The sequence below is a fragment of the Kogia breviceps genome, chromosome 3 (assembly GCF_026419965.1).
Source record: "Kogia breviceps isolate mKogBre1 chromosome 3, mKogBre1 haplotype 1, whole genome shotgun sequence".
NCBI classification, from domain to species: domain Eukaryota; kingdom Metazoa; phylum Chordata; class Mammalia; order Artiodactyla; family Physeteridae; genus Kogia; species Kogia breviceps.
The window spans coordinates 177,305,449-177,327,236 of record NC_081312.1 but is presented as its reverse complement, the minus strand read 5'-3'; the positions used below and the strand labels follow the sequence as shown (position 1 = coordinate 177,327,236).

Sequence of the window (21,788 nt, the reverse complement as noted above, 5' to 3'; positions counted from 1 at the left end):
CCTTGTAGAAATACTTATTGAGTACCTGGGTGTACTACAGGTAAGCTGTACAACAGTAAGCTCAGAGATCTGAGTTTCTACTGATGTACAAAGGTTTCCTAACAGTCTTTTTTTTTGGCCGTGTTGGGTCTTCTGTGCTGCGCACGGGCTCTCTCTAGTTGCGGCGAGCGGGGGCTACTCTTCGTTGTGGTGCGCGGGCTTCTCATTGCGGTGGCTTCTCTTTGTCGCGGGGCATGGGCTCTGGGTGCGTGGGCTTCAGTAGTTGTGGCTCGCGGGCTCTAGAGCGCAGGCTCAGTAGTTATGGCGCACGGGCTTAGCTGCTCTGCGGCATGTGGGATCTTCCCGGACCAGGGCTTGAACCCAGGTCCCCTGTATTGGCAGGTAGATTCTTAACCACTGTGCCACTAGGGAAGCCCTCTACTGATGTACAATAGACAATAAGCTCATAGATGAGACAGTGGAGAATGTGTCAAATAACAGGGAGTAAAATAAAACAGAGTGTGGGGGGCAGAGAGAAGTGGGGCGGGAGTGGGGCATTGCTATTTTATTCCCAGTAGTTGGATGTCCTGCTGATAAGATACTTGAAAGAAGGGTGGGAGCAAGGCTTGCAGATATCTGGGCGAAGAACAATCCAGACAGAGAGAGGAGCAAGTTTTCTTAGGGCAGGAGTGTGCCTGGTGCATCCCAGGAACAGTAAAGGACTAGTGTGTTTGGAGGAGAGTGAGAGAGGTAGTGAATGGATGAGATGAGATTAGGAAGGGAGGGAGTGGTCAGACGATGTAGACCCTTAACTCTCGATAAGCTAGGAAGACAACAGAGGGTTATGAGCAGAGGCGAGACAAGGTGAAGGTATGATTTATTTACCAGGGCTACTTTGCTAAGAACTGACTAAAGAGGACATGGGTTAACATCAGGAGACCACAAGAATTATGGTGGTTTGGACCTGGGCAGAGTTTTAGAGGTGGTAAAAAGTGGTCAGATTTCTAGATATAGTATGAAAGGAGAGTGAATAGGATTTCCCAACAGATTGGATGTGAAATGAGATTTAAAAAAAAAAAAAAAAGAGTCAAGGAAAATGACAGGGTTTTGGTGTGAGCAGCTGGCCGGGGAGGGCTGCAATGCACTGAAGTTGGAGAAGTAGGTTTTGTTGGGGGAATTAGAAGTTCATTTTTAGACCTGTTAAGGGTGAGATGTCAAGTAGGTGATGTGAAATAGGTATCTGGGGACTTCAGGGGAGAGGTCTGGGCCACAGGGATCATTATCATTGTTATGCACTGAATGTTTGTGTCCCCCCCAAATTCATATGTTGAAGCCCCAAACCTTAATGTGACAGTATTTGGAGGTGGGGCCTTTGGGAGGTGATTAGGTCTGGATGAGGGCATGAGGGTACGGCTCTCATGAAGGGATTAGTGCCCTTATAAAATAAGACACCAGAGAGCTTACCTTCTTTCTCTCTCCACGCATAGGCACCCAGGAAAGGCCATGGGTGGACAGACTGAGAAGGTGGCCATCTGCAAGCTAGGAAGAGAGGCCTTACCAGAACCTGACCATGCTGGCCCCTGATCTTGGACTTCCAAGCCTCCAAACTGTGAGGAAATACATTTCCATTGTTTAAGCCACTGAGTTTATGGTATTTTGTCATGGCAGCCTGAGCTGACCAAGACAATCATATAGGTGACATTTGGTACCAGGAGGCTTAATCAGACCACTGAGGGCACTAGTAGCATAGCTGAGAACAGAAGTGGTCTGGGGGCTGAGGCCAGTGTTTAAGGGTGAGAAATTGAAATGGAGTCAACAAAGAAGATCTAAGAGGAGCGGCCGGTGAGGTCAGAAGGTGGCTGAGAGTGAGAGGCGTCCAGGAAGCCAGGAGAAGTTCAGGTCTTAAGGACAGGAAGTACTAGCATGTTGAGTGCTCACAAGTCAGATGAAAAGAGGGCTGATTTCCATGGGGCGGTCACTGGTGACCTTGACCACAGCTGTTTGTGTGGAGCGATGGGACTAAAGTTCTGAATGGACGGGTTCAAGAGAAACCACAGGAGGGGAATTGGAGACAATGCTTATAGAGAACTTTCTAGTCATTCTGTCACATAGCTGGAAGGGGATTTTGTAAAATATGGAGAACTTAAGCTAAAGCATTGGGTAATCTAGTCTCAAAATAGTCCCAAAGGATTGCAGAAGACTGGCAAAGCAAGTCATATGAGACACTGCTCAAATGCCATCAGTAATACGAGAAATATTTTTAGAAGATTCAGATTTCATTTTTTTTTTGGACCAAACATTTTTGTGGTATTGTTACAACCTTAATGGAAAATTATAACAAATGTAAAAAAATTGCAAGGGAGCTTTCTTTTCGAATTCTGCAGACACAAACAACTTTTAGTCACAGTGGTATCTGGCAATCCAGCTAGAGCTTGTTTCCACACAGATATTACTAATCTATCCTGGGCGATGACTTCTCTTGTTTATAAGGCATGTTCTGTGCATGAGTTGGATGTTACCTCCACGATCTCTATGGTATGCTTGGCCAGAAGCAAGAGCATTAATTTCCATTAGCAACTTCCTACTGATACGTCTAGTCTCCAATTCTGAAGAGAAACTAAAAATATTCAATGTTCACAGCTAGACACAAGGAAACATCCTAGTGTCTGTTTAGATGTGAGATATGAGGAAAAATAATCACATTGGAGTTTTGATTTTCCATTGTTTTCTTTCTCTCTGCCCGAATAGGGTTGCCTAAGATTACTGAGTGATGATTACAAATATAATGGAAAAGGTCATCCCAATTTAAGAAAATCACATATGTGTATATGCACATACACATGCATACACACAATTTCTCATAATAAATAAACAAGGAGTAATTATTAATATTATGAAAGAATTCACCAAGCATACCTTTTAAGTAGTTATCAGTACTCAAATGCACTTAAAATCACAATTATAAATGATTTGACAAAGGGTCTTGGGAATGTTAGTGAAATAAAGGGGATAAACCAATCAATTTAAAGCTAAAAGGTAAAGATTCAGTAACAATTCAAAACAAAACAAAACAAAATGGTCTTAAGAATCTCAAAAACATACGCTCCTTGCATTCCAAAATACCTGTCATTTGTTCTATTCCAACTCCTTGAGAGTTAGGCTGACCTCTTTGTATCCCTCTGTGTACTCCGCATTCAGTAAGTACTCAGTAGCATACAGCAGAAAATTTTTAAAAATGTGTCCAGTTAAATAGAAAAATATTGATCAATTTGAGAAGAGTTGCTTTCTCAGGAACAGATCTATTAATTAAAGTGTGGCTTATTTGACTGCATTAGATGGGATTTCAGCCTTAACTTGACCTGCCACATATATCTTGCTGATATCTTTACTGACTTCAGTTCTATTGGTATTTTTTTTTCAATAGAGGGTCCCTCTCTTAAATAGTAAATTTTAAAAAAAAGAGCTTCACAGTGAGTCTTGTACATGCCAGAAGGCATTTAGAATGCCTCATTCACAAAAGAGGAAAAGAAAACATGCTCAAAGGACTTTGAGAAACAGATACTTTCGGTAGTTTGGGGGAAAGAAAAATTACAATTTGTCAATAAAGAATGGAAGGAAGAGAAATGTGGCCTTTATGCTGAGAAACAAAATTCAGGGTTATCCAGTTTCTAATTCCTGTGCCAAACCTGCTGTTCTAGATGACCTCGGTCCAATCATTTAATTCTCTAACTTGCTCATCGGAAAATTCTATAAACTTGCATTTCTTCAAATACTATCCAATGACTTTTGGCTATTTGATTTTCACTTAATTTAAGGGATGAAACGTAAGTGATGGAGAACATCTCCAAACTTTAAAATCAAAGTTCCCTTTTCAACGTGGAGGAATATGTAAACAAAATTGTAAATTGTTACTGTTAATAAAGACCCAAGGAAACTGCCGATGTGGCTCCAAACTTTGCCATTAAAATGTTGCACGATCTTGAAAGTTATCTAATGTGTTTTTTTGCAAAACAGCTTTATTGAGGGAAAATAACATACAATAAATTGTACGTATTTAAAATGTACAAACTTGGAAAGTTCCGATATACGCATATACCCATGAAACTATCACCACGATGAGGATAATGAATATCTGATTTTGCTCCCAAATATTCCCTCGTCCCCTTTGTGATCCTCATCATCCCCTGAGCAACCACTGATCTGCTTTTCTGTCACTATGGAAATCATTTTGGGATTGGACCCATTGTATATAGGTGTAACGGGCAAGAAAAGAAATTTGCCCCCCTGTTGACTCCTACTTCATAGAATCAAATAAAATAGTGTATGTAAAAGTGTTTTCAAATATAAACAACTACATTATCTACTCCAGTTCGTTAATTCATTCAACACGTACTAATCAAGCATCTAACTATACGTAGGCACCATATTAGGAGCTTGTAAAAGAGCAGCAAACGAAACAGGACATTTGCTCTCTTGCATCCTTTACGCAAGTTGGGGAGAGCCAGGGATGTGCTAGTACACACACGAGCATATACCACATCACGCGGTAATTACGAACGGTCCCCAAATTAAAATGGTTTGACTTACGATTTTTTGACCTTATGACGGTGTGAAAGTAATATGCATTCAGTAGAAACCGTACTTCAGATTTTGAATTCTGATCTTTTCCTGCGCTAGTGATATGTGGTAGATAGTCTCTCGTGATGCTGCACAGACGCAGAGCTGCAGCTGCCTGTCTGCCATGTGGTCACCAGGATGAACGACCAAGACATTTACAAACGTTCGGTACCAGACAAGCATGCTGTTTTTCACTTTCAGCACAGTATCCAATAAATTACATGACCTATTCAACACTGTATTATAAAACATGCTTGGTGTTAGATGATTTTGCCCACCTGTAGGCTAATGTAAGTGTTCTGAGTACGTGTGACGTAAGCTAGGCTAAGCTACAGTGTTTGGTAGGCTAGGTGTATTAAACCCATTTTCAACTTATGGTATTTTGCAGTTATTATGGGTTTATCAGGACATAACCCCATCATAAGCCAGGGAAGATCTGTAGTTCACTAAAGGAAAATAAAGCAGGTAAGGGTAAACCTAACAGCAAAGGAAATGGTATTTCAGAAATTGTGGCCAAGAACCCATTTCAGATAGGATGACATGTAAATAAAGATTGAATGAAGAAGCCACCCTTGTCACAGATGCCTAGTCGAAGAACATTTCAGAAAATATAAAGCCTTGGGTAGCAATAAGCTAGGCTGTTAAAGGAACTACCAAAACCTTAGCCACTGGGAGCAAACACCCCAAACAATGGGAACTATGAACCTGCAGCCTGCGAAAAGGAGACCCCAAACAGAGTAAGTTAAGCAAAATAAGACAGAGAAACACACAGGAGATGAAGGAGCAAGGTAAAAACCCACCAGACCAAACAAATGAAGAGGAAATAAGCAGTCTACCTGAAAAAGAATTCAGAGTAATGATAGTAAAGATGACCCAAAATCTTGGAAGTAGAATGGAGAAAATACAAGAAACGTTTAACAAGGACGAAGAAAAACTAAAGAACAAACAAATAATGATGAACAACACAATAAATGAAAAGAAAAATTCTCTAGAAGGAATCAATAGCAGAATAACTGAGGCAGAAGAATGGATAAGTGACCTGGAAGATAAAATAGTGGAAATAACCACTGCAGAACAGAATAAAGAAAAAAGAATGAAAAGAATTGAGGACAGTCTCAGAGACCTCTGGGACAACATTAAACTCACCAACATTCGAGTTACATGAGTCTCAGAAGAAGAAGAGAAATAAAAAGGGACCGAGAAAATATTTGAAGAGATTATAGTTGAAAACTTCCCTAATATGAGAAAGGAAGCACATAATCAAGTCCAGGAAGCGCAGAGTCCCATACAGGATAAATCTAAGGAGAAACACGCCAAGACACATATTAATCAAACCATCAAAAATTAAACACAAAGAAAAAATATTAAAAGCAGCAAGGGTAAAACAACAAATAACATACAAGGGAATCCCCATAAGGTTAACAGCTGATCTTTCAGCAGAAACTCTGCAAGCCAGAAGGGAGTGGCATGATATATTTAAAGTGATGAAAGGGGAAAATCTACACCCAACATTACTCTACCCAGCAAGGATCTCATTCAGATTCGACAAAGATATTAAAACATTTACAGACAAGCAAAAGCAAAGAGAATTCAGCACCACCAAACCAGCTTTACAACAAATGCTACATGAACTTCTCTAGGTAGGAAACACAAGAGAAGGAAAAGACCTACAATAACAAACCCAAAACAATTAAGAAAATGGGAATAGGAACATACATATCGATAATTACCTTAAATGTAAATGGATTAAATGCTCCCTCCAAAAGACACAGACTGGCTGAATGGATACAAAAACAAGACCCGTATATATGCTGTCTACAAGAGACCCACTTCAGACCTAAGGACACTTACAGACTGAAAGTGAGGAGATGGAAAAAGATATTCCATGCAAATGGAAATCAAAAGAAAGCTGGAGTAGCAATTCTCATATCAGACAAAATAGACTTTAAAACAAAGACTATTACAAGAGACAAAGAAGGACACTACATAATGATCAAGAGATCAATCCAAGAAGAAGATATAACAACTGTAAATATTTATGGACCCAACATAGGAGCACCTCAATACATAAGGCAAATGCTAACAGCCATAAAAGGGGAAATCGACAGTAACACAATAATAGTAGGGGACTTTAACAACCCACTTTCACCAATGGACAGATCATCCAAATGAAAATAAATAAGGAAACACAAGCTTTAAATGATACATTAAACAAGATGGACTTCATTGATATTTATAGGACATTCCATTCATTAACAACAGAATACACTTTCTTCTCAAGTGCTCATGGAACATTCTCTAGGATAGATCACATTTTGGGTCACAAATCAAACCTTGGTGAATCTATGAAAACTGAAATCGTATCAAGTATCCTTGTCGACCACAACACTATGAGACTAGATATCAATTACAGGAAAAAAAAATCTGTAAAAAATACAAACACATGGAAGCTAAACAATACACTACATAATAACCAAGAGATCACTGAAGAAATCAAAGAGGAAATTTAAAAACACCTAGAAACAAATGACAATGAAAACACGACGACCCAAAACCTATGGGATGCAGCAAAAGCAGTTCTAAGAGGGAAGATTATAGCAATACAATCCTACCTCAAGAAACAATAAACACCTCAAATAAACAACCTAACCTTACACCTAAAGCAATTAGAGAAAAAAGAACAAAAAACCCCCAAAGTTAGCAGAAGGAAAGAAATCATTAAGATCAGATCAGAAATAAATGAAAAAGAAATGAAGGAAACAATAGCAAAGATTAATAAAAGCAAAAGCTGGTTCTTTGAGAAGATATACAAAATTGTAAAACCATTAGCCAGACTCACCAAGAAAAAAAGGGAGAAGACTCAAATCAATAGAATTAGAAGTAAAAAAGGAGAAGTAACAACTGACACTGCAGAAATACAAAGGATCATGAGAGATTACTACAAGCAACTCTATCCCAATAAAATGGACAACCTGGAAAAATGGACAAATTCTTAGAAATGCACAACTTGCCGAGACTGAACCAGGAAGAAACAGAAAATATGAGCAGATCAATCACAAGCACTGAAATTGAGAGTGTGATCAACAATCTTCCAACAAACAAAAGCTTAGAACTAGACGGCTTCTCAGGTCAATTCTATCAAACACTTAGAGAAGAGCTAACACCTATCCTTTTCAAATTCTTCCAAGATATAGCAGAGGGAGGAACACTCCCAAACTCATTCCATGAGACCAGCATCACCCTGATACCAAAACCAGACAAAGATGTCACAAAGAAAGAAAACTACAGGCCAATATCACTGATGAACACAGATGCAAAAATCCTCAACAAAATACTAGCAAACAGAATCCAACAGCACATTAAAAGGATCATACACCATGATCAAGTGGGGTTTATCCCAGGAATGCAAGGATTCTTCAATATATGCAAATCAATGAATGGGATACACCATATTAACAAATTGAAGGAGAAAAACCATATGATCATCTCGATAGATGCAGAAAAAGCTTTCGACAAAATTCAACACCGATTTATGATAAAAACCCTCAAGAAAGTAGGCATAGAGGGAACTTACCTCAACATAATAAAGGCCAGATATGACAAACCCACAGCCAACATCGTTCTCAATGGTGAAAAACTGAAACCATTTCCACTAAGATCAGGAACAAGACAAGGCTGCCTACTCTCACCACTATTATTCAACATAGTTTTGGAAGTTTTAGCCACAGCAATCAGAGAAGAAAAAGAAATAAAAGGAATCCAAATTGGAAAAGAAGAAGTAAAGCTGTCACTGTTTTCAGATGACATGGTACTATACATAAAGAATCCTAAATACTCTACCAGAAAACTACTGGAGCTAATCAATGAATTTGGTACAGTAGCAGGATACAAAATTAATGCACAGAAATCTCTGGCATTCCTATACACTAATGGTGAAAAATCTGAAAGAGAAATTAAGGAAACACTCCCATTTACCACTGCAACAAAAAGAAAAAGATACCTAGGAATAAACCTACCTAAGGAGACAAAAGATCTGTAGGCAGAAAAGTATAAGACACTGATGAAAGAAATTAAAGATGATATAAATTGATGGAGAGATATATCATGTTCTTGGATTGGAAGAATCAACATTGTGAAAATGACTCTACTACCCAAAGCAATCTACAGATTCAATGCAATCCTTATCAAACTACCAGTGGCATTTTTCACAGAACTGGAACAAAAAATTTCACAATTTGTATGGAAACACAAACGACTCCGAATAGCCAAAGCAATCTTGAGAAAGAAAAACGGAGCTGGAGGAATCAGACCCCCTAACTTCAGCCTACACTACAAAGCTACAGTAATCAAGACAGTATGGTACTGGCACAAAAACAGACATATAGATCAATGGAACAGGATAGAAAGCCCAGAGATAAGCCCATGCTCATATGATCACCTTATTTTTTATAAAGGAGGCAAGAATATACAATGGAGAAAAGACAGCCTCTTCAATAAGTGGTGCTGGGAAAACTGGACAGCTACATGTAAAAGAATGAAATTAGAACACTCCCTAATACCATACACACAAATAAACTCAAAGTGGATTAAAGACCTAAATGTAAGGTCAGACACTATCAAACTCTTAGAGGAAAACATAGGCAGAATGCTCTATGACATAAATCACAGCAAGATCGTTTTTGACCCACCTCCTAGAGAAATGGAAAGAAAAACAAAAATAAACAAATGGAACCTAATGAAACTTAAAAAGCTTTTGCACAGCAAAGGAAACCATAAACAAGACAAAAAGACAACCCTCAGAATGGGAGATAATATTTGCAAATGAAGCAACTGACAAAGGATTAATCTCCAAAATTTACAAGCAGCTCATGCAGCTCAATATCAAAAAAACAAACAACCCAATCCAAAAATGGGCAGAAGACCTAAATCGACATTTCTCCAAAGAAGACATACAGATGGCCAACAAACACATGAAAGGTTGCTCAACATCACTAGTCATTAGAGAAATGCAAATCAAAACTAACTACAATGAGGTATCACCTCATACCAGTCAGAATGGCCATCATCAAAAAATCTACAAACAATAGATGCTGGAGAGGGTGTGGAGAAAAGGGAACCCTCTTGCACTGTTGGTGGGAATGTAAATTGATACAGCCACTATGGAGAACAGTAAGGAGGTTCCTTAAAAAACTAAAAATAGAACTACCATACGACCCAGCAATCCCACTACTGGGCATATAGCCTGAGAAAACCATAATTCAATAAGTCATGTACCACAATTTTCATCGCAGCTCTAATTACAATAGTCCGGACATGGAAGCAACCCAAGTGTCCATTGACAGATGAATGGATAAAGAAGATGTGGCACATATACACAATGGAATATTAGCCATAAAAAGAAACAAAACTGAGTTTTTTGTAGTGAGGTGGAATGGACCTAGAGTCTGTCAGACAGAGTGAAGTAAGGCAGAAAAAGAAAAATAAATACCATATGCTAACACATATATATGGAATCTAAAAAAAGAAAAAGGTTATGAAGAACCTAGGGGCAGGACAGGAATAAAGACGCAGACGTAGAGAACGGACTTGAGGACATGGGGAGGGGGAGAGGGAAGGGTAAGCTGGGACGAAATGAGAGAGTGGCATGGACATATATATACACTACCAAATGTAAAGTAGACAGCTAGTGGGAACAGCCGCATAGCACAGGGAGATCAGCTCGGTGCTGTGTGACCACCTAGAGGGGTGGGATAGGGAGTGTGGGAGGGAGACACAAGAGGGAGGAGATGTGGGGATATATGTATATGTACAGCTGATTCACTAGTTTGTGAAGCAGAAACCAACACACCATTGTAAAGCAATTATACTCCAATAAAGATGTTAAAAAAAAAAAAAAAAGGAACTACCAACATGTCAGTAGTTGGAGCAGAGGGGCGAGAACAGGGTAGCGTAAGATGACGCCAGATGGTGGATAAACGTGAACTCATCCAAATGGTGGAAGGCCTGTACTTTGGACAGATGATGGGTCATGAAGCACATGGAGCAGAGGAGTGATGTGACGTGACTCTGGGGTTGGAATGACCACTCAGGTTGGTCTATGGAGATTGTTGGTGGCAAGAAAGAAAGCAGGAGAACCAGTTAGGAGGCTACTGCAATAGGCCTAGCAAGAAGTGGTGGTGGACTAGGGCAGAGGAGGTAAAAAGTGGTCAGGTTCTAGATACATTTTGAAGGTGAGCTGAGAGCTCACGATTTATCTGCCTACAGTGGTTTTAAGAAATATTGATACTTAATAATGTTCCCAACTGTAGTACTTACTATGGTTCAGGCATTACACTGAGCAATTAACATAAATGAATTTGCTCATTACAACAACACTGTGAAGTAGGTTCTACTTCTATTCCCATTTATAAATGAGGAAATTGAGGCAAAGAGTAGTGAGGTAATTTGACCAGCACCACGTAGTGGTAGATGATGGAGCTGGGTTGTGAAGCCGAGCAATCTGGCTTCAGAGTCTGTGCTTTAAGTATATGCTATCTGACTTCTCAAGGTTAATGTAAAAGAGAATTAATAACTAGGTTGACCAGGTGAACGTTGGTGAATCCAAAAATTGAGAGAAAATATTTTAATGGCCATTCATTAAAAAATTAAGAGTCTCAAACAAAAATTTCAGAAATACCTTTTAATCTTTTGTTAAGAAAAAGATAAACAGGGACTTCCCTGGTGGCGCAGTGGTTGAGAGTCCGCCTGCCGATGCAGGGGACACGGGTTCGAGCCCCGGTCCGGGAAGATCCCACATGCCGCGGAGCAACGAAGCCCGTGAGCCACAACTACTGAAGCCCTAGAGCCTGTGCTCCGCAACAAGAGAAACCACCACAATGAGAAGACCGCGCACTGCAATTAAGAGTAGCCCCCGCTCGCCGCGACCAGAGAAAGCCCGCGCGCGGCAACGAAGACCCAACGCAGCCAAAAATAAATAATAAAGATCTAAAGAAAAACAATTAAAAGAGAAAAGAGAAAGAGAAACCAATTGTCAATGGAGCCACTTTTCATAGGTCCACTTGGATAAGGCAGAGCTCCCTAATCACTCTTCATGACCATGGCCATGTGAATGGTGAGTGCTGTTAAGATTGCACTGAAGGTGACCTTTTGGAAAAGCACTGACTCTAAAACGGGGCTGGACGTGAAGAATCAGCGCACTAGGGCCATGGCTGCCTGTCTTTGGGGGAATTCTTTCTTTCTGGTACTTTCCTTTTTTGTTTTTGCCTTGTTAAAAGAGTAGCTATCTTCACTTTATCAAGGGCACAACATAAACCAGTGGTCCCCTTTTAAAATTATCACTAAGAATTTCTGGAAAATTTTCTGCTTTTCATTACCATCTCTCTAGTGCCAATCTTTTTCCGAGATCTCCTGGGAAATGGGTCAAGATTTTACACATGAGGAAATTGAAGCCTAAGAAGGAGGCAAGATTTGCCCAAGGTCTCTGAGTTGTTCCATAACAGAGCTGGGATCAGAATGTTCCTGATGTTTTCACAGATGGCGGTGAGCTCAGCCCGTGACAGGTGTTTCTGTTGTTTCATCAGATAAAACTGTCGTGGAAGAGCTGGGCACACACATGCTGAAGTCTGTGCACAGAGAGATGGGCCATCATCCATATTTTCAGAGTCTAAGGCTACATTTTGCGTAATGTTCTCTCTGGGTTTAACTTCCTGCCAGTGCAGAAAGCTGTACACATTAAGGAAAGTTGGATGGTTCAATAATACACCTGATTATAATTCTAACTTCAGGAAGCAACACACTTCAAATCTTTTCCCAGTACATTTGCTAGAGTCATCCTAAGTACAACAGATGAGGCATAAAATCTTTTATGAGCCAGTAAATAGAAGCTTCTGCTGAACAATGTTTCAAGTAAGATCAAAGTACTCCTCCTTTTCAGTCCTATAAAATGGAGAGCTTTATTTAGCCATTTATTCCAGACTAAAAGAAGGAGAAAAAGTTTGCTAGATCAAAGATGAATCTTCAGGTGTCTTTTATTCACACCTGTCAACAAACAGGAGAAACTAAGCCCTAACCTCTCTTTCCTAAGGACCCACTATCAACCCGTGTGTGTGTCTGTACGCGTGCTCGTGCATGTGTGTGTGTGTGTGTTCTCACCACATGCTCTGTGAATATGTGGGTGTGTGAAAATGTATCTTAGAAGACTTGGGCTTCAAGATCACTTTAGCATCAGGAGAAACAGAAATAAGATTTACAAATGGGAAATTAACCAATAGTTCGATAGACTTGTGGTTTTCTTTGGTCTCCAAAATACCACCTCCTGGAAAAGGGAACCCTCCTACACTGTTGGTAGGAATGTAAGTTAGTGCAGCCACTATGGAAAACAGTATTGAGGTTCCTCAGGAAACTAAAATTAGAATTGCCATATGATCCAGCAATCCCACTCCTGGGCATATATCCAGACAAAACTATAATTCAAAAAGATATATGCACCCCTATGTTCATAGCAGCACTATTCACAATAACCAAGACATGGAAACAACCTAAATGTCCATCAACAGATGAATAGGTAAAGAAGACATGGTACATACATACAATGGAATATTACTCAGCCATAAAAAAGAATGAAATAATGCCATTTGCAGCAACATGGATGGACATACAAACTATCATACTAAGTGAAGTTAAGTCAGAAAGAGAAAGACAAATACCATATGATATCACTTATGGAATCTAAAATATGACAGAAATGAACCTATCTCTGAAACAGAAACAGAATGGACGTAGAGAAGAGAGCGGTGCTTGCCAAGGGGGAGGAGGGAGGGAGAGGGATGGAGTGGGAATTGGGGATTAACAGATGCAAATTAGTATATAGAGAATATGGATAAACAGCAAGGTCCTACTGTAGAGCACAGGGAACTATATTCAATATCCTCTGATAAACCAGAATGGAAAAGAATATGAAAAATATGGTATATATACGTAGAACTGAGTCACTTTGCTGTACAGCATTAACACATTGTAAATCAACTATATTTTAATTAAAAATAAAAAATATATATAATATATAAAAATAATATATAGAAATAAATAAATATATAAAATATATTTATATTTATATATATAATTATATATATAATTATATATTATATTATATATATTTTTATATAATATGTATATTATATATAATATATATTATATATAATATATATATTATATATATAATATATATAATATATATAATATATAATATATATAATATGTATATTATATATAATATATATTATATATAATATATATATTATATATATAATATATATAATATATATAATATATAATATATATTATAATATATAATATACATATTATATATATTATATATATAATATATATAATATATAATATAATATATAATATACATATTATATATATTATATATATTATATATAATATATATTATAATATATATAATATATATATATTTTAAATATATTTATATATATATTATATATATTATATACTATATAATATATAATTATATATTATATAATATATTCATATATAAATATATAAAAATAATATATAAAAATAAATATATTTTAGTAAAAAATTAAATGAGATTTTAAAAAAATCACCTTTTTCTCATCCACACTGAATAAGATTTAAAATTACATTTCTATGTTCATAGCTTTACTGAGAAAACATTACATTCGAATGTTAATTGATGCTCTTTATTCTTCCAGGTAACACAACTAGTTGAAGTATGGGCTCCTGAGATACCCAGCTTCACAAGGACTGTTTAGCACTGACAAAGGAAAAGGGAAGACATGAAAGTTTTCTCTATTTTTTTTGGGGGGGGGAGAAATATTTTTTTAATACATTTCTTTCCTTCGTTCCTTCGTTCCTCCCTTCATCCTTTCTTTCTGGCTGCGTTGGGTCTTTGTTGCTGCGCGCGGGCTTTCTCTGGTTGTGGCGAACGGGGGCTACTCTTTGTTGCGGTGTGTGGGCTTCTCACTGCGGAGGCTTCTCTTGTTGCGGAGCACGGGCTCTAGGCGTGTGGGCTTCAGTAGTTGTGGCTCACGGGCTTAGTTGCTCCGCGGCATGTGGGATCTTCCCGGACAAGGGGTTGATCCCACGTCCCCTGCACTGGCAGGCAGATTCTTAACCACTGTGCCACCAGGGAAGTCCTGAAAGCTTTCTATTTTGCAGTAAGTTTTTGCCCAAAGTTTGAAAGCTTTCTGTTTTTCCCATAATTTAGAGATGATTCATATTTCATTCCATAAGAAGTCAAAATATTTCACCTTCAAAACGCTGCAAGCATTCTCTTTAGAAAATGAACTTATCTCAACATTCATCATGCCCAGGAGGGCATAGTGGAGTTATATGAACAAAGGCTTACACATCAGAGAGCCCAGGGTTCAAATCCTGGCTTTGCCACTTCCCGCTACGACCTTTCGTATATGTCACTCACCCCCATTTAGGCTCTGCTTCATCAATGAAAAGGGGATAAAACAACCTTCTTTCAAAATTATGATAAGAATTAGTGACGTTAGTAGGTTTCCAGACACACAGCAGATACTCAGTAAGTGATTTTTAGTATGAGTTAAAATAGCATTGTTGGTTTAGATGCTGTCCTACCTTTTCATCATAAAGACACTTCAAATATTTGGTTTTCTGTCCTCTTAGGTAATAGGAAGCTTTCAGAATGCGTTTACTCTGATCACGCTCTCTGGTCTTACCTTGTTTCTTTCTGGTATTTTTATTTTATTCTGCTTTTAACTCCCTTAAAGAATTCATTGGGATTGACGCTTACTTACAGTTTTCTGGAAAACACGACTACCAATTTATTTTTCTCACCATCACTTCACATACTCTGCTTCTTCCTCCTAGGTTTATTATACTTCTTAGTAAATTTTTTGTCATTTTAAAATTTTGAAATAATTACAGATTCACAGAAAGTTGGAAAGAAATATACAGGGAGGTCCCACGCACCCTTCCCCTGCTTCCACCAATGATAACATCTTGTATAATAACAAAAGCAGGCCACTGGCGTTGGAACCACCCACAGCGCTTACTCAGATTTACACGTGTGTGTGTAATTCTATGAAATTTAACTCTGTGTAACTACTACCCCAATCACAATACATAATTGTATCATCGTAACAAGCCCCTCTCATGCTACCCCTTTGTAGAAACCCCTTAACCCCTGGCAACGACTAATTTGTTCCCCATTTGTATAATTTTATTTAAATAGTGTTTTATATAAATGGAATAGTACCTTTAGAAATTGGTGCCCCCCCCCCACCCCAGACACTGAATAATTCCCTTTAGGTACATCCAAGATGTTGCAAGAATCAACAGTTTGTCCCTTTTTACGGCAGCAGTATTCCATGGTATGGAGGTCCTGCATTTTACTTACTATTCGCCCACTGAAGGACGTTTGCATAGTTTCCAGCTGTTGGTATTACAAACAAAGCTGCTGTTAACATCCATGTACAAGTTTCTTGGTGAATGTAAGTATTCATTTTCCTGAGATGAAAGCCAAATACTGTAATTGCTGAGTCATACTATAAGTCCATTTTTAGTTTTAAAAGAAACTGTAAAACTGTTTTCCAGAGCGACTGTACCATTTTACATTCCCACCAGCAATGTATGAGTGACCCAGTTCATCTGCTTCCTTGTTAATACTTGGTGTTATCACTATTTTAAATTTCAACCACTCTGACATATGTGTAGTGATTTCTCTGCACTACATTTAAATCTGCACTTCCCAAAAAGCTAATGATGAACATATTTCCACGTCCTTATTTACTATCCGTACATCCTTTCCAGTTGAAATGTCTCTTACTGTATATTGTCCATTTTCTAACTGGGCTGTTTGATTTTTTTACTGTTGAGTTTGAGTTCTTTGTATATTTTAAATATTAGTCCTTTGTCAGTTACATGACTACAAATCATTTTCTCCCAGATTGTAGCTCATATTTTCATCTTAACAGGGTCCATTTTGCTGGACACTTTTTGGGATAAAAGGCCTATTTTATCAGTTTTTCTTTTTATGGATTGTGCTTTTGGTGTCTTGTCTAAGAACTCCTCACAAAGCTCCGAGTCCTGAATAACATCTCTTATCTTTTTCTAAAGGTTTTTAAAGTTTTACATTTTACATTAAAGTCCATGATGTATTTTGAGTTAATTTTTGTACAAGTGTGAGAATTAGGTTAAAGTTCTCTCTTCTGCCTGTGGATGTCCAACTGATCCAGTGTCACTTGTTGAAAAAGCTGCCTTTCTTTCATTGAATTGCTTTTGCAATTTTGTCAAAAATCAGTTCAGCATAATTTTATGGGTGTATTTCTGGGCTTTCTCTTGTGTTTCCTTGATCTATGTGTCTACCCCCCTGCTAATACGGTACAGTCTTGATTTCTATAGCTCTATGGTAAGGCCTGAAATCAGGTAGACGGAGTTCTCGCATTCTACTCTCCTTTGTCAAAATTGTTTTAGCTATTCTAAATATTCTATAAAAGGCTCCTTTGCCTTTTTATATAAATTTCAGAATAAACTTGTTTATGTTTCAAAAAAAATCTTGCTGTGATTTGAACAGGAATTGTTTTAAACCTATAGATCAATTTGGGGAAAACAGACATCTTTACTTTGCTGAGGCTTCCAATCGATGAAAACAGTGTCTCTTCACTTATTAGGTCTTTGGTTACTTTCCTCAGTATATTGTAATTTTCAGCATACAGATCCTGTCCATGTTTTGTTAGATGTATACTTAATATTTAATTTTCTTCAGAGCAATTGTGAATGCTATTATGCCTTTTATTTTAGCTTCCAGGTGTCTGCTGTTAGCATACGGAAATGCAGTTGAGTTTGTGTGTTAATCCTGGACCCTCTGGCCTTGCTGAGCTCACTTATTCTACACGAGGGTGGTTGTTGTTGTTTTGGTACATTCTTTGGGATTTTCTATGTAGATAACATCACTTGGAAACAGAGAGTTTTATATTTTCTTTTCCCAATGGCATGCTTTTTATTCCTTTTTCTTGTTTGCTGAACTGGCTAGAACTTCCCGAATTATGTTGAATAAGAGTGGTGAGGTTGGACATTCCTGCCTTGTTCCCAAACTTTGAGGGAAAGCTTTCAGTCTCTCGTTATTAAGTATGATGTTAGCAGTAGGGTTTGTTTGTTTGTTTTTTTTTTTTTTTTTGTAGGTGCTCTTTATGATGTGAGAAAGTTCCCCTCCATTCCTAGTTTGCTAGGAGTTATTTAAAAATCATGTATGGGTACTGGTTTTTTCAAATGCTTTTTATGTGCCAGTTGATATAATCATATGATTTTTTCTTCTTTAGCCTGTTGATATGGTAGATTACACTGATTGTATTTCAAACGCTGAACCAGCCTGGCATACCTTGAACAAGTCCCACTCAGTGGTGATGTGTTTTTTAAATACATTTTTGCATCTGATTTGCTAATATTTCGTTGAGGATTTTTGTGTGAAATACATATGCTACTAGTTCTTTCAGCCAGAGCCTGTGAATGCTGAATACTCTTAATCCATTTACCTGAAAATGTCTTCTTTTTGCCCTCACTCTTAAGTAATAATTTTGCCAGTTAAAGAAATATTCATGAAAAGTGATAATTTTCCCCAGGCTTTTGAAGATCTTACTCCACTGTGTTCTGACTTCTTCTTGCTTTCTCTTCTCAGTATAGTGGTTGAGCATGTGGGCTCTGCAGACAGACTGCCAGGGTTCAGATCCTGGTTTTGCTGTACCGTGTGTTAGATTCGCATATCTGGCAAAGGGTGAGTGCTTAGTAAATATTAGCTGCTATGGTGATGTCTTATATGTAAGCCTCCTTCATTAGACCCCCTGCATGGCAGGGACCCTTCTTACTCTAATTTCAAAACACCTACAGAATCCAAATTCTTCGCACCGCTTCCACTGCTAACCTTCTCATCTCCCCACATTACGCCAAGACTCCTAACTGGTCTTTGCAACATGTGCCCAGGCCCCCTTTGGTCTATTCCAAACCCAGCAGCCACAATACAATCTTTAAAATGGGAGCTGTGCCACTGCTCATCATTTGGCAATATAGCCATTCCCATCACGGTGAGGCCAGCGTAGCCCAAGCCTTTGCTGTTGTCCAAGCCCTAAACTGTTCGGCTCCCGTGGCTTCTCCAACCTCATTCCCTACTCGTCTGTTACACGGTGACTCCAATCACAGTGTCTCCTTGCTGTTCCCTGAATGCTCTCGGCGTGCCCTTTGCTCAAAGTCTTTGCATGGGCTGATCCCTATGCCTGGAATTCTCCTCCCCCAGACATCTGTGCGGCTCACGTCTTCACGGGCTCGGGATCATGGCTCACGTGCCACTTTCTCAGTGATGCTCTCCCCGTCCATCCTTCTCGGAATGACAGCTCTTAACACCTTCATCTCTGCAGCACTCTCTATACCCCTGCCCCTATTTTATTTTCCTCCTTAGTATTTGTACCATCTGTTCTCTATTTTATTTGTTTATCCTCCGCCTCTCCCAACAGAATAGAAGCTCTAGAAGATCAGGGGGTTGTGACTCTTTTGCTGATCGCACCCAGGGCTGTCTTAGTAGGAACTCAGTAAGTGTTTGTTCAATGAATGATTTTCTTTCTTCCTACCGAACACAGCACCGTGTGTATTGCAGGTATGTAAAATGTACTCAATTAATACGTGAAATTGAACTCGTTTACTCTTCAAAAGGTTCCTATATCACTTGACTCTTTTTATGAAGGCAAATGAAAGCACATGAAAGAACGCTGCTCTAGAATCACGCAAAACCAAGGGAACCCTCTCCTCCAGGCGAGTCTCCAGCACTGGCCTTGCCCATCTGCCTCTGCCTTGTCAGTACAACAAGCAGTACCAACACCTGGGTGTTAACTGACCACGACTGGGGCCGGGGTTCCCCTGGGGCGGACAAGGGCAGGACGCTGGTGGGGGGAACACCTGAACTGAGGAAACTGGGACATGGTGGAGGGGCATGAAGTCCTGTGAAAAGTCCAGCTACCTTTCCGTTGTTGGCTCTACCGACATTTCCAAGTGTGTCAAGGTGGGTGATGAGGTGGAAGATAAAGGCAGTTCACCGATCAAATAGGGATCGAAAATAGGGTCGTTCACCGATCAAACAGGGATCGAAAAGAGGAACTGCGCAGACCGGAAGGCAAGCCGGTCCTGGCTTAGCAGGTTGGCGCTACAGCTTTTGCTGCAGGAGGGTGTGTGTCCTCATACTTCTTGTGAGGGTCCTCCCAGCCACGTGAGCTGGAATTAAATACTCTAGTCCAAGGACGTGAACCAGGCCAGACATGTAAGGCCTCCACATTTTCCTGCCAAAGTATGAGGACTACTTTCCATCCCCTACTGTGGGCCGACTAAAGCGCCCTCACGTGGTGCTACACTGTAATGACGCGTTAAAATCTTGCCTAGGGCACAGTATTACCCTGAATCAGCGATCCCCTGATCAAAGCGCCAGCATCACCTAGGAGCTAGCTAGAGCTGCAAATTCTTGCGTCTCACCCCGGAGCCACTGAACCATAAATGCAACAAGCAGAGCCAGACGTCTGTGGCTTAATAATATCTCGGCTAAAATTTGAGAACCGCGGTCCCATGTGATGTGTCACGAGAAACGATGCAAAAAGGATTGGCAGGGTGGGTGCCATCTTACTCAGGGGAGGGCTGTCTGATGAGGCCATTTGAGCTCAGCTCTGAATGAAGTGAGGAGGGGCCGTGCAGACATGGGGGCCTGTGAATGGGGGCTGAATCCAGACAGAGAGAGAAGCACGGGTCTATTCCTGATACGGTACAGCCAGGAGTCCAGTACGGCTGGCTGTATGCACAGCTTCATCTGTGTACTCTTTGACTGATGTATATTTTAAAGACCCTACATGGTTAACCATGTGTCTTTAGTTTACTGAAAATTCCTTGAATACAAGAACCAGATTTCATATATTTTAAAAATAACTCACCATGACACCTTGAACGGTGCCAGGAACTGAACAGTTTCTTAATAAATGCATAAATACATGAATGGAGAAAAAAAGTGAGAAATGGGCAAAACTTGTGGAGGAAAAAAAAAAAAGAAAGATTTATTTTGATCGTGTTTAGCTTTAATATTACTGGGAGACATTTAGCCAGAGATGTCTGAAAGCCAATTAACACCTTAGAAAAATTCTGAAAGTGGAAAGTTGGTGGGGAATATCATTTTTAATGACATCACCAAACTCCTGAGACCTCAAACTCGGCATGATGACATTCGGAGCTTTTCTTGATGGAATCCAGTTAAGTCACTTAGATGTGAAGCCACTTTCACTTGCTAAATCTGAGGACAGGGCTGGGGAGATGTCAGACAGAGAAGTAGTCATGGAAGATGAATCTGTCTCAGGAGTTTAAAATTCTCCCTTGCAATGCTAAGAAAACAAGTTGATGCACTGAGCCAAGGTGGAAGAGGATAGACTAAAACTCAACTTAAAATACACAGAAACCTTGACGAATCTAATTTTACTGTCTTGAAGAAAGACATACTTCAAGTTTGTGACAACCGCCATAAACCTGACTGTCCCCTCATATGAGAAAGGAAGTAGGAGGAAAAGAGTGTCCTGAGTCTCTGTGTTAGTGTGCTGGGGCAGCCATTAATAAAGTTCCACGGGCTGGGGGGGGGCTTCACAACGGAAATCTATTCTCTCATTGTTCTGAAGGCTAGAAGTCTGAGACCAAGGTGTCAAGCAGGATTGGTTTCTTCGGAGGCTGCCCTCCTTGGCTCATAGAGAGCATCTCCCCCCTGTGTCCTCACATGGCCTTGCCCCTGTACCTGTCTGTGTCCTAACCTTCTCTTCTTATAAGGACACCAGTCCTATCGGATGAGGGCCCGCCCCTGTGACCTCATTCTAACTTAATTACCTTTTTAAAGGCCTTTCTCCTAAGACAGTCACATTCTGAGGTACTAGGGGTTAGGACTTCAACATACAAACTTGGAGGTGGGGGAATAGGGGAAGATACAGTTTGGCCAATAACAGCCCCTCAGAGAGTGGCTCAAACTGATAAGAAACTAAAGACCATCACGGTGGCGCCTTGGCTCTCACCTACTGTCGTGCTCCAAAGCAGCTTCTGGGATGGAGACTGGACCTCATGCAGGTAGGTGAGGTGCAGACAGGACCTCATCTCCAGACCCGAAGCCACTTAGCTGC

The 21,788-nt window shown here is 39.5% G+C and overlaps 1 protein-coding gene across 39 annotated transcripts in view; it reads right to left on the bottom strand.

The window, feature by feature from the left end:
* Positions 1-21,788, bottom strand: part of KIAA1217 (KIAA1217 ortholog) — a 769,974-nt gene that overhangs the window by 139,876 nt on the left and 608,310 nt on the right. The window lies entirely within an intron of this gene.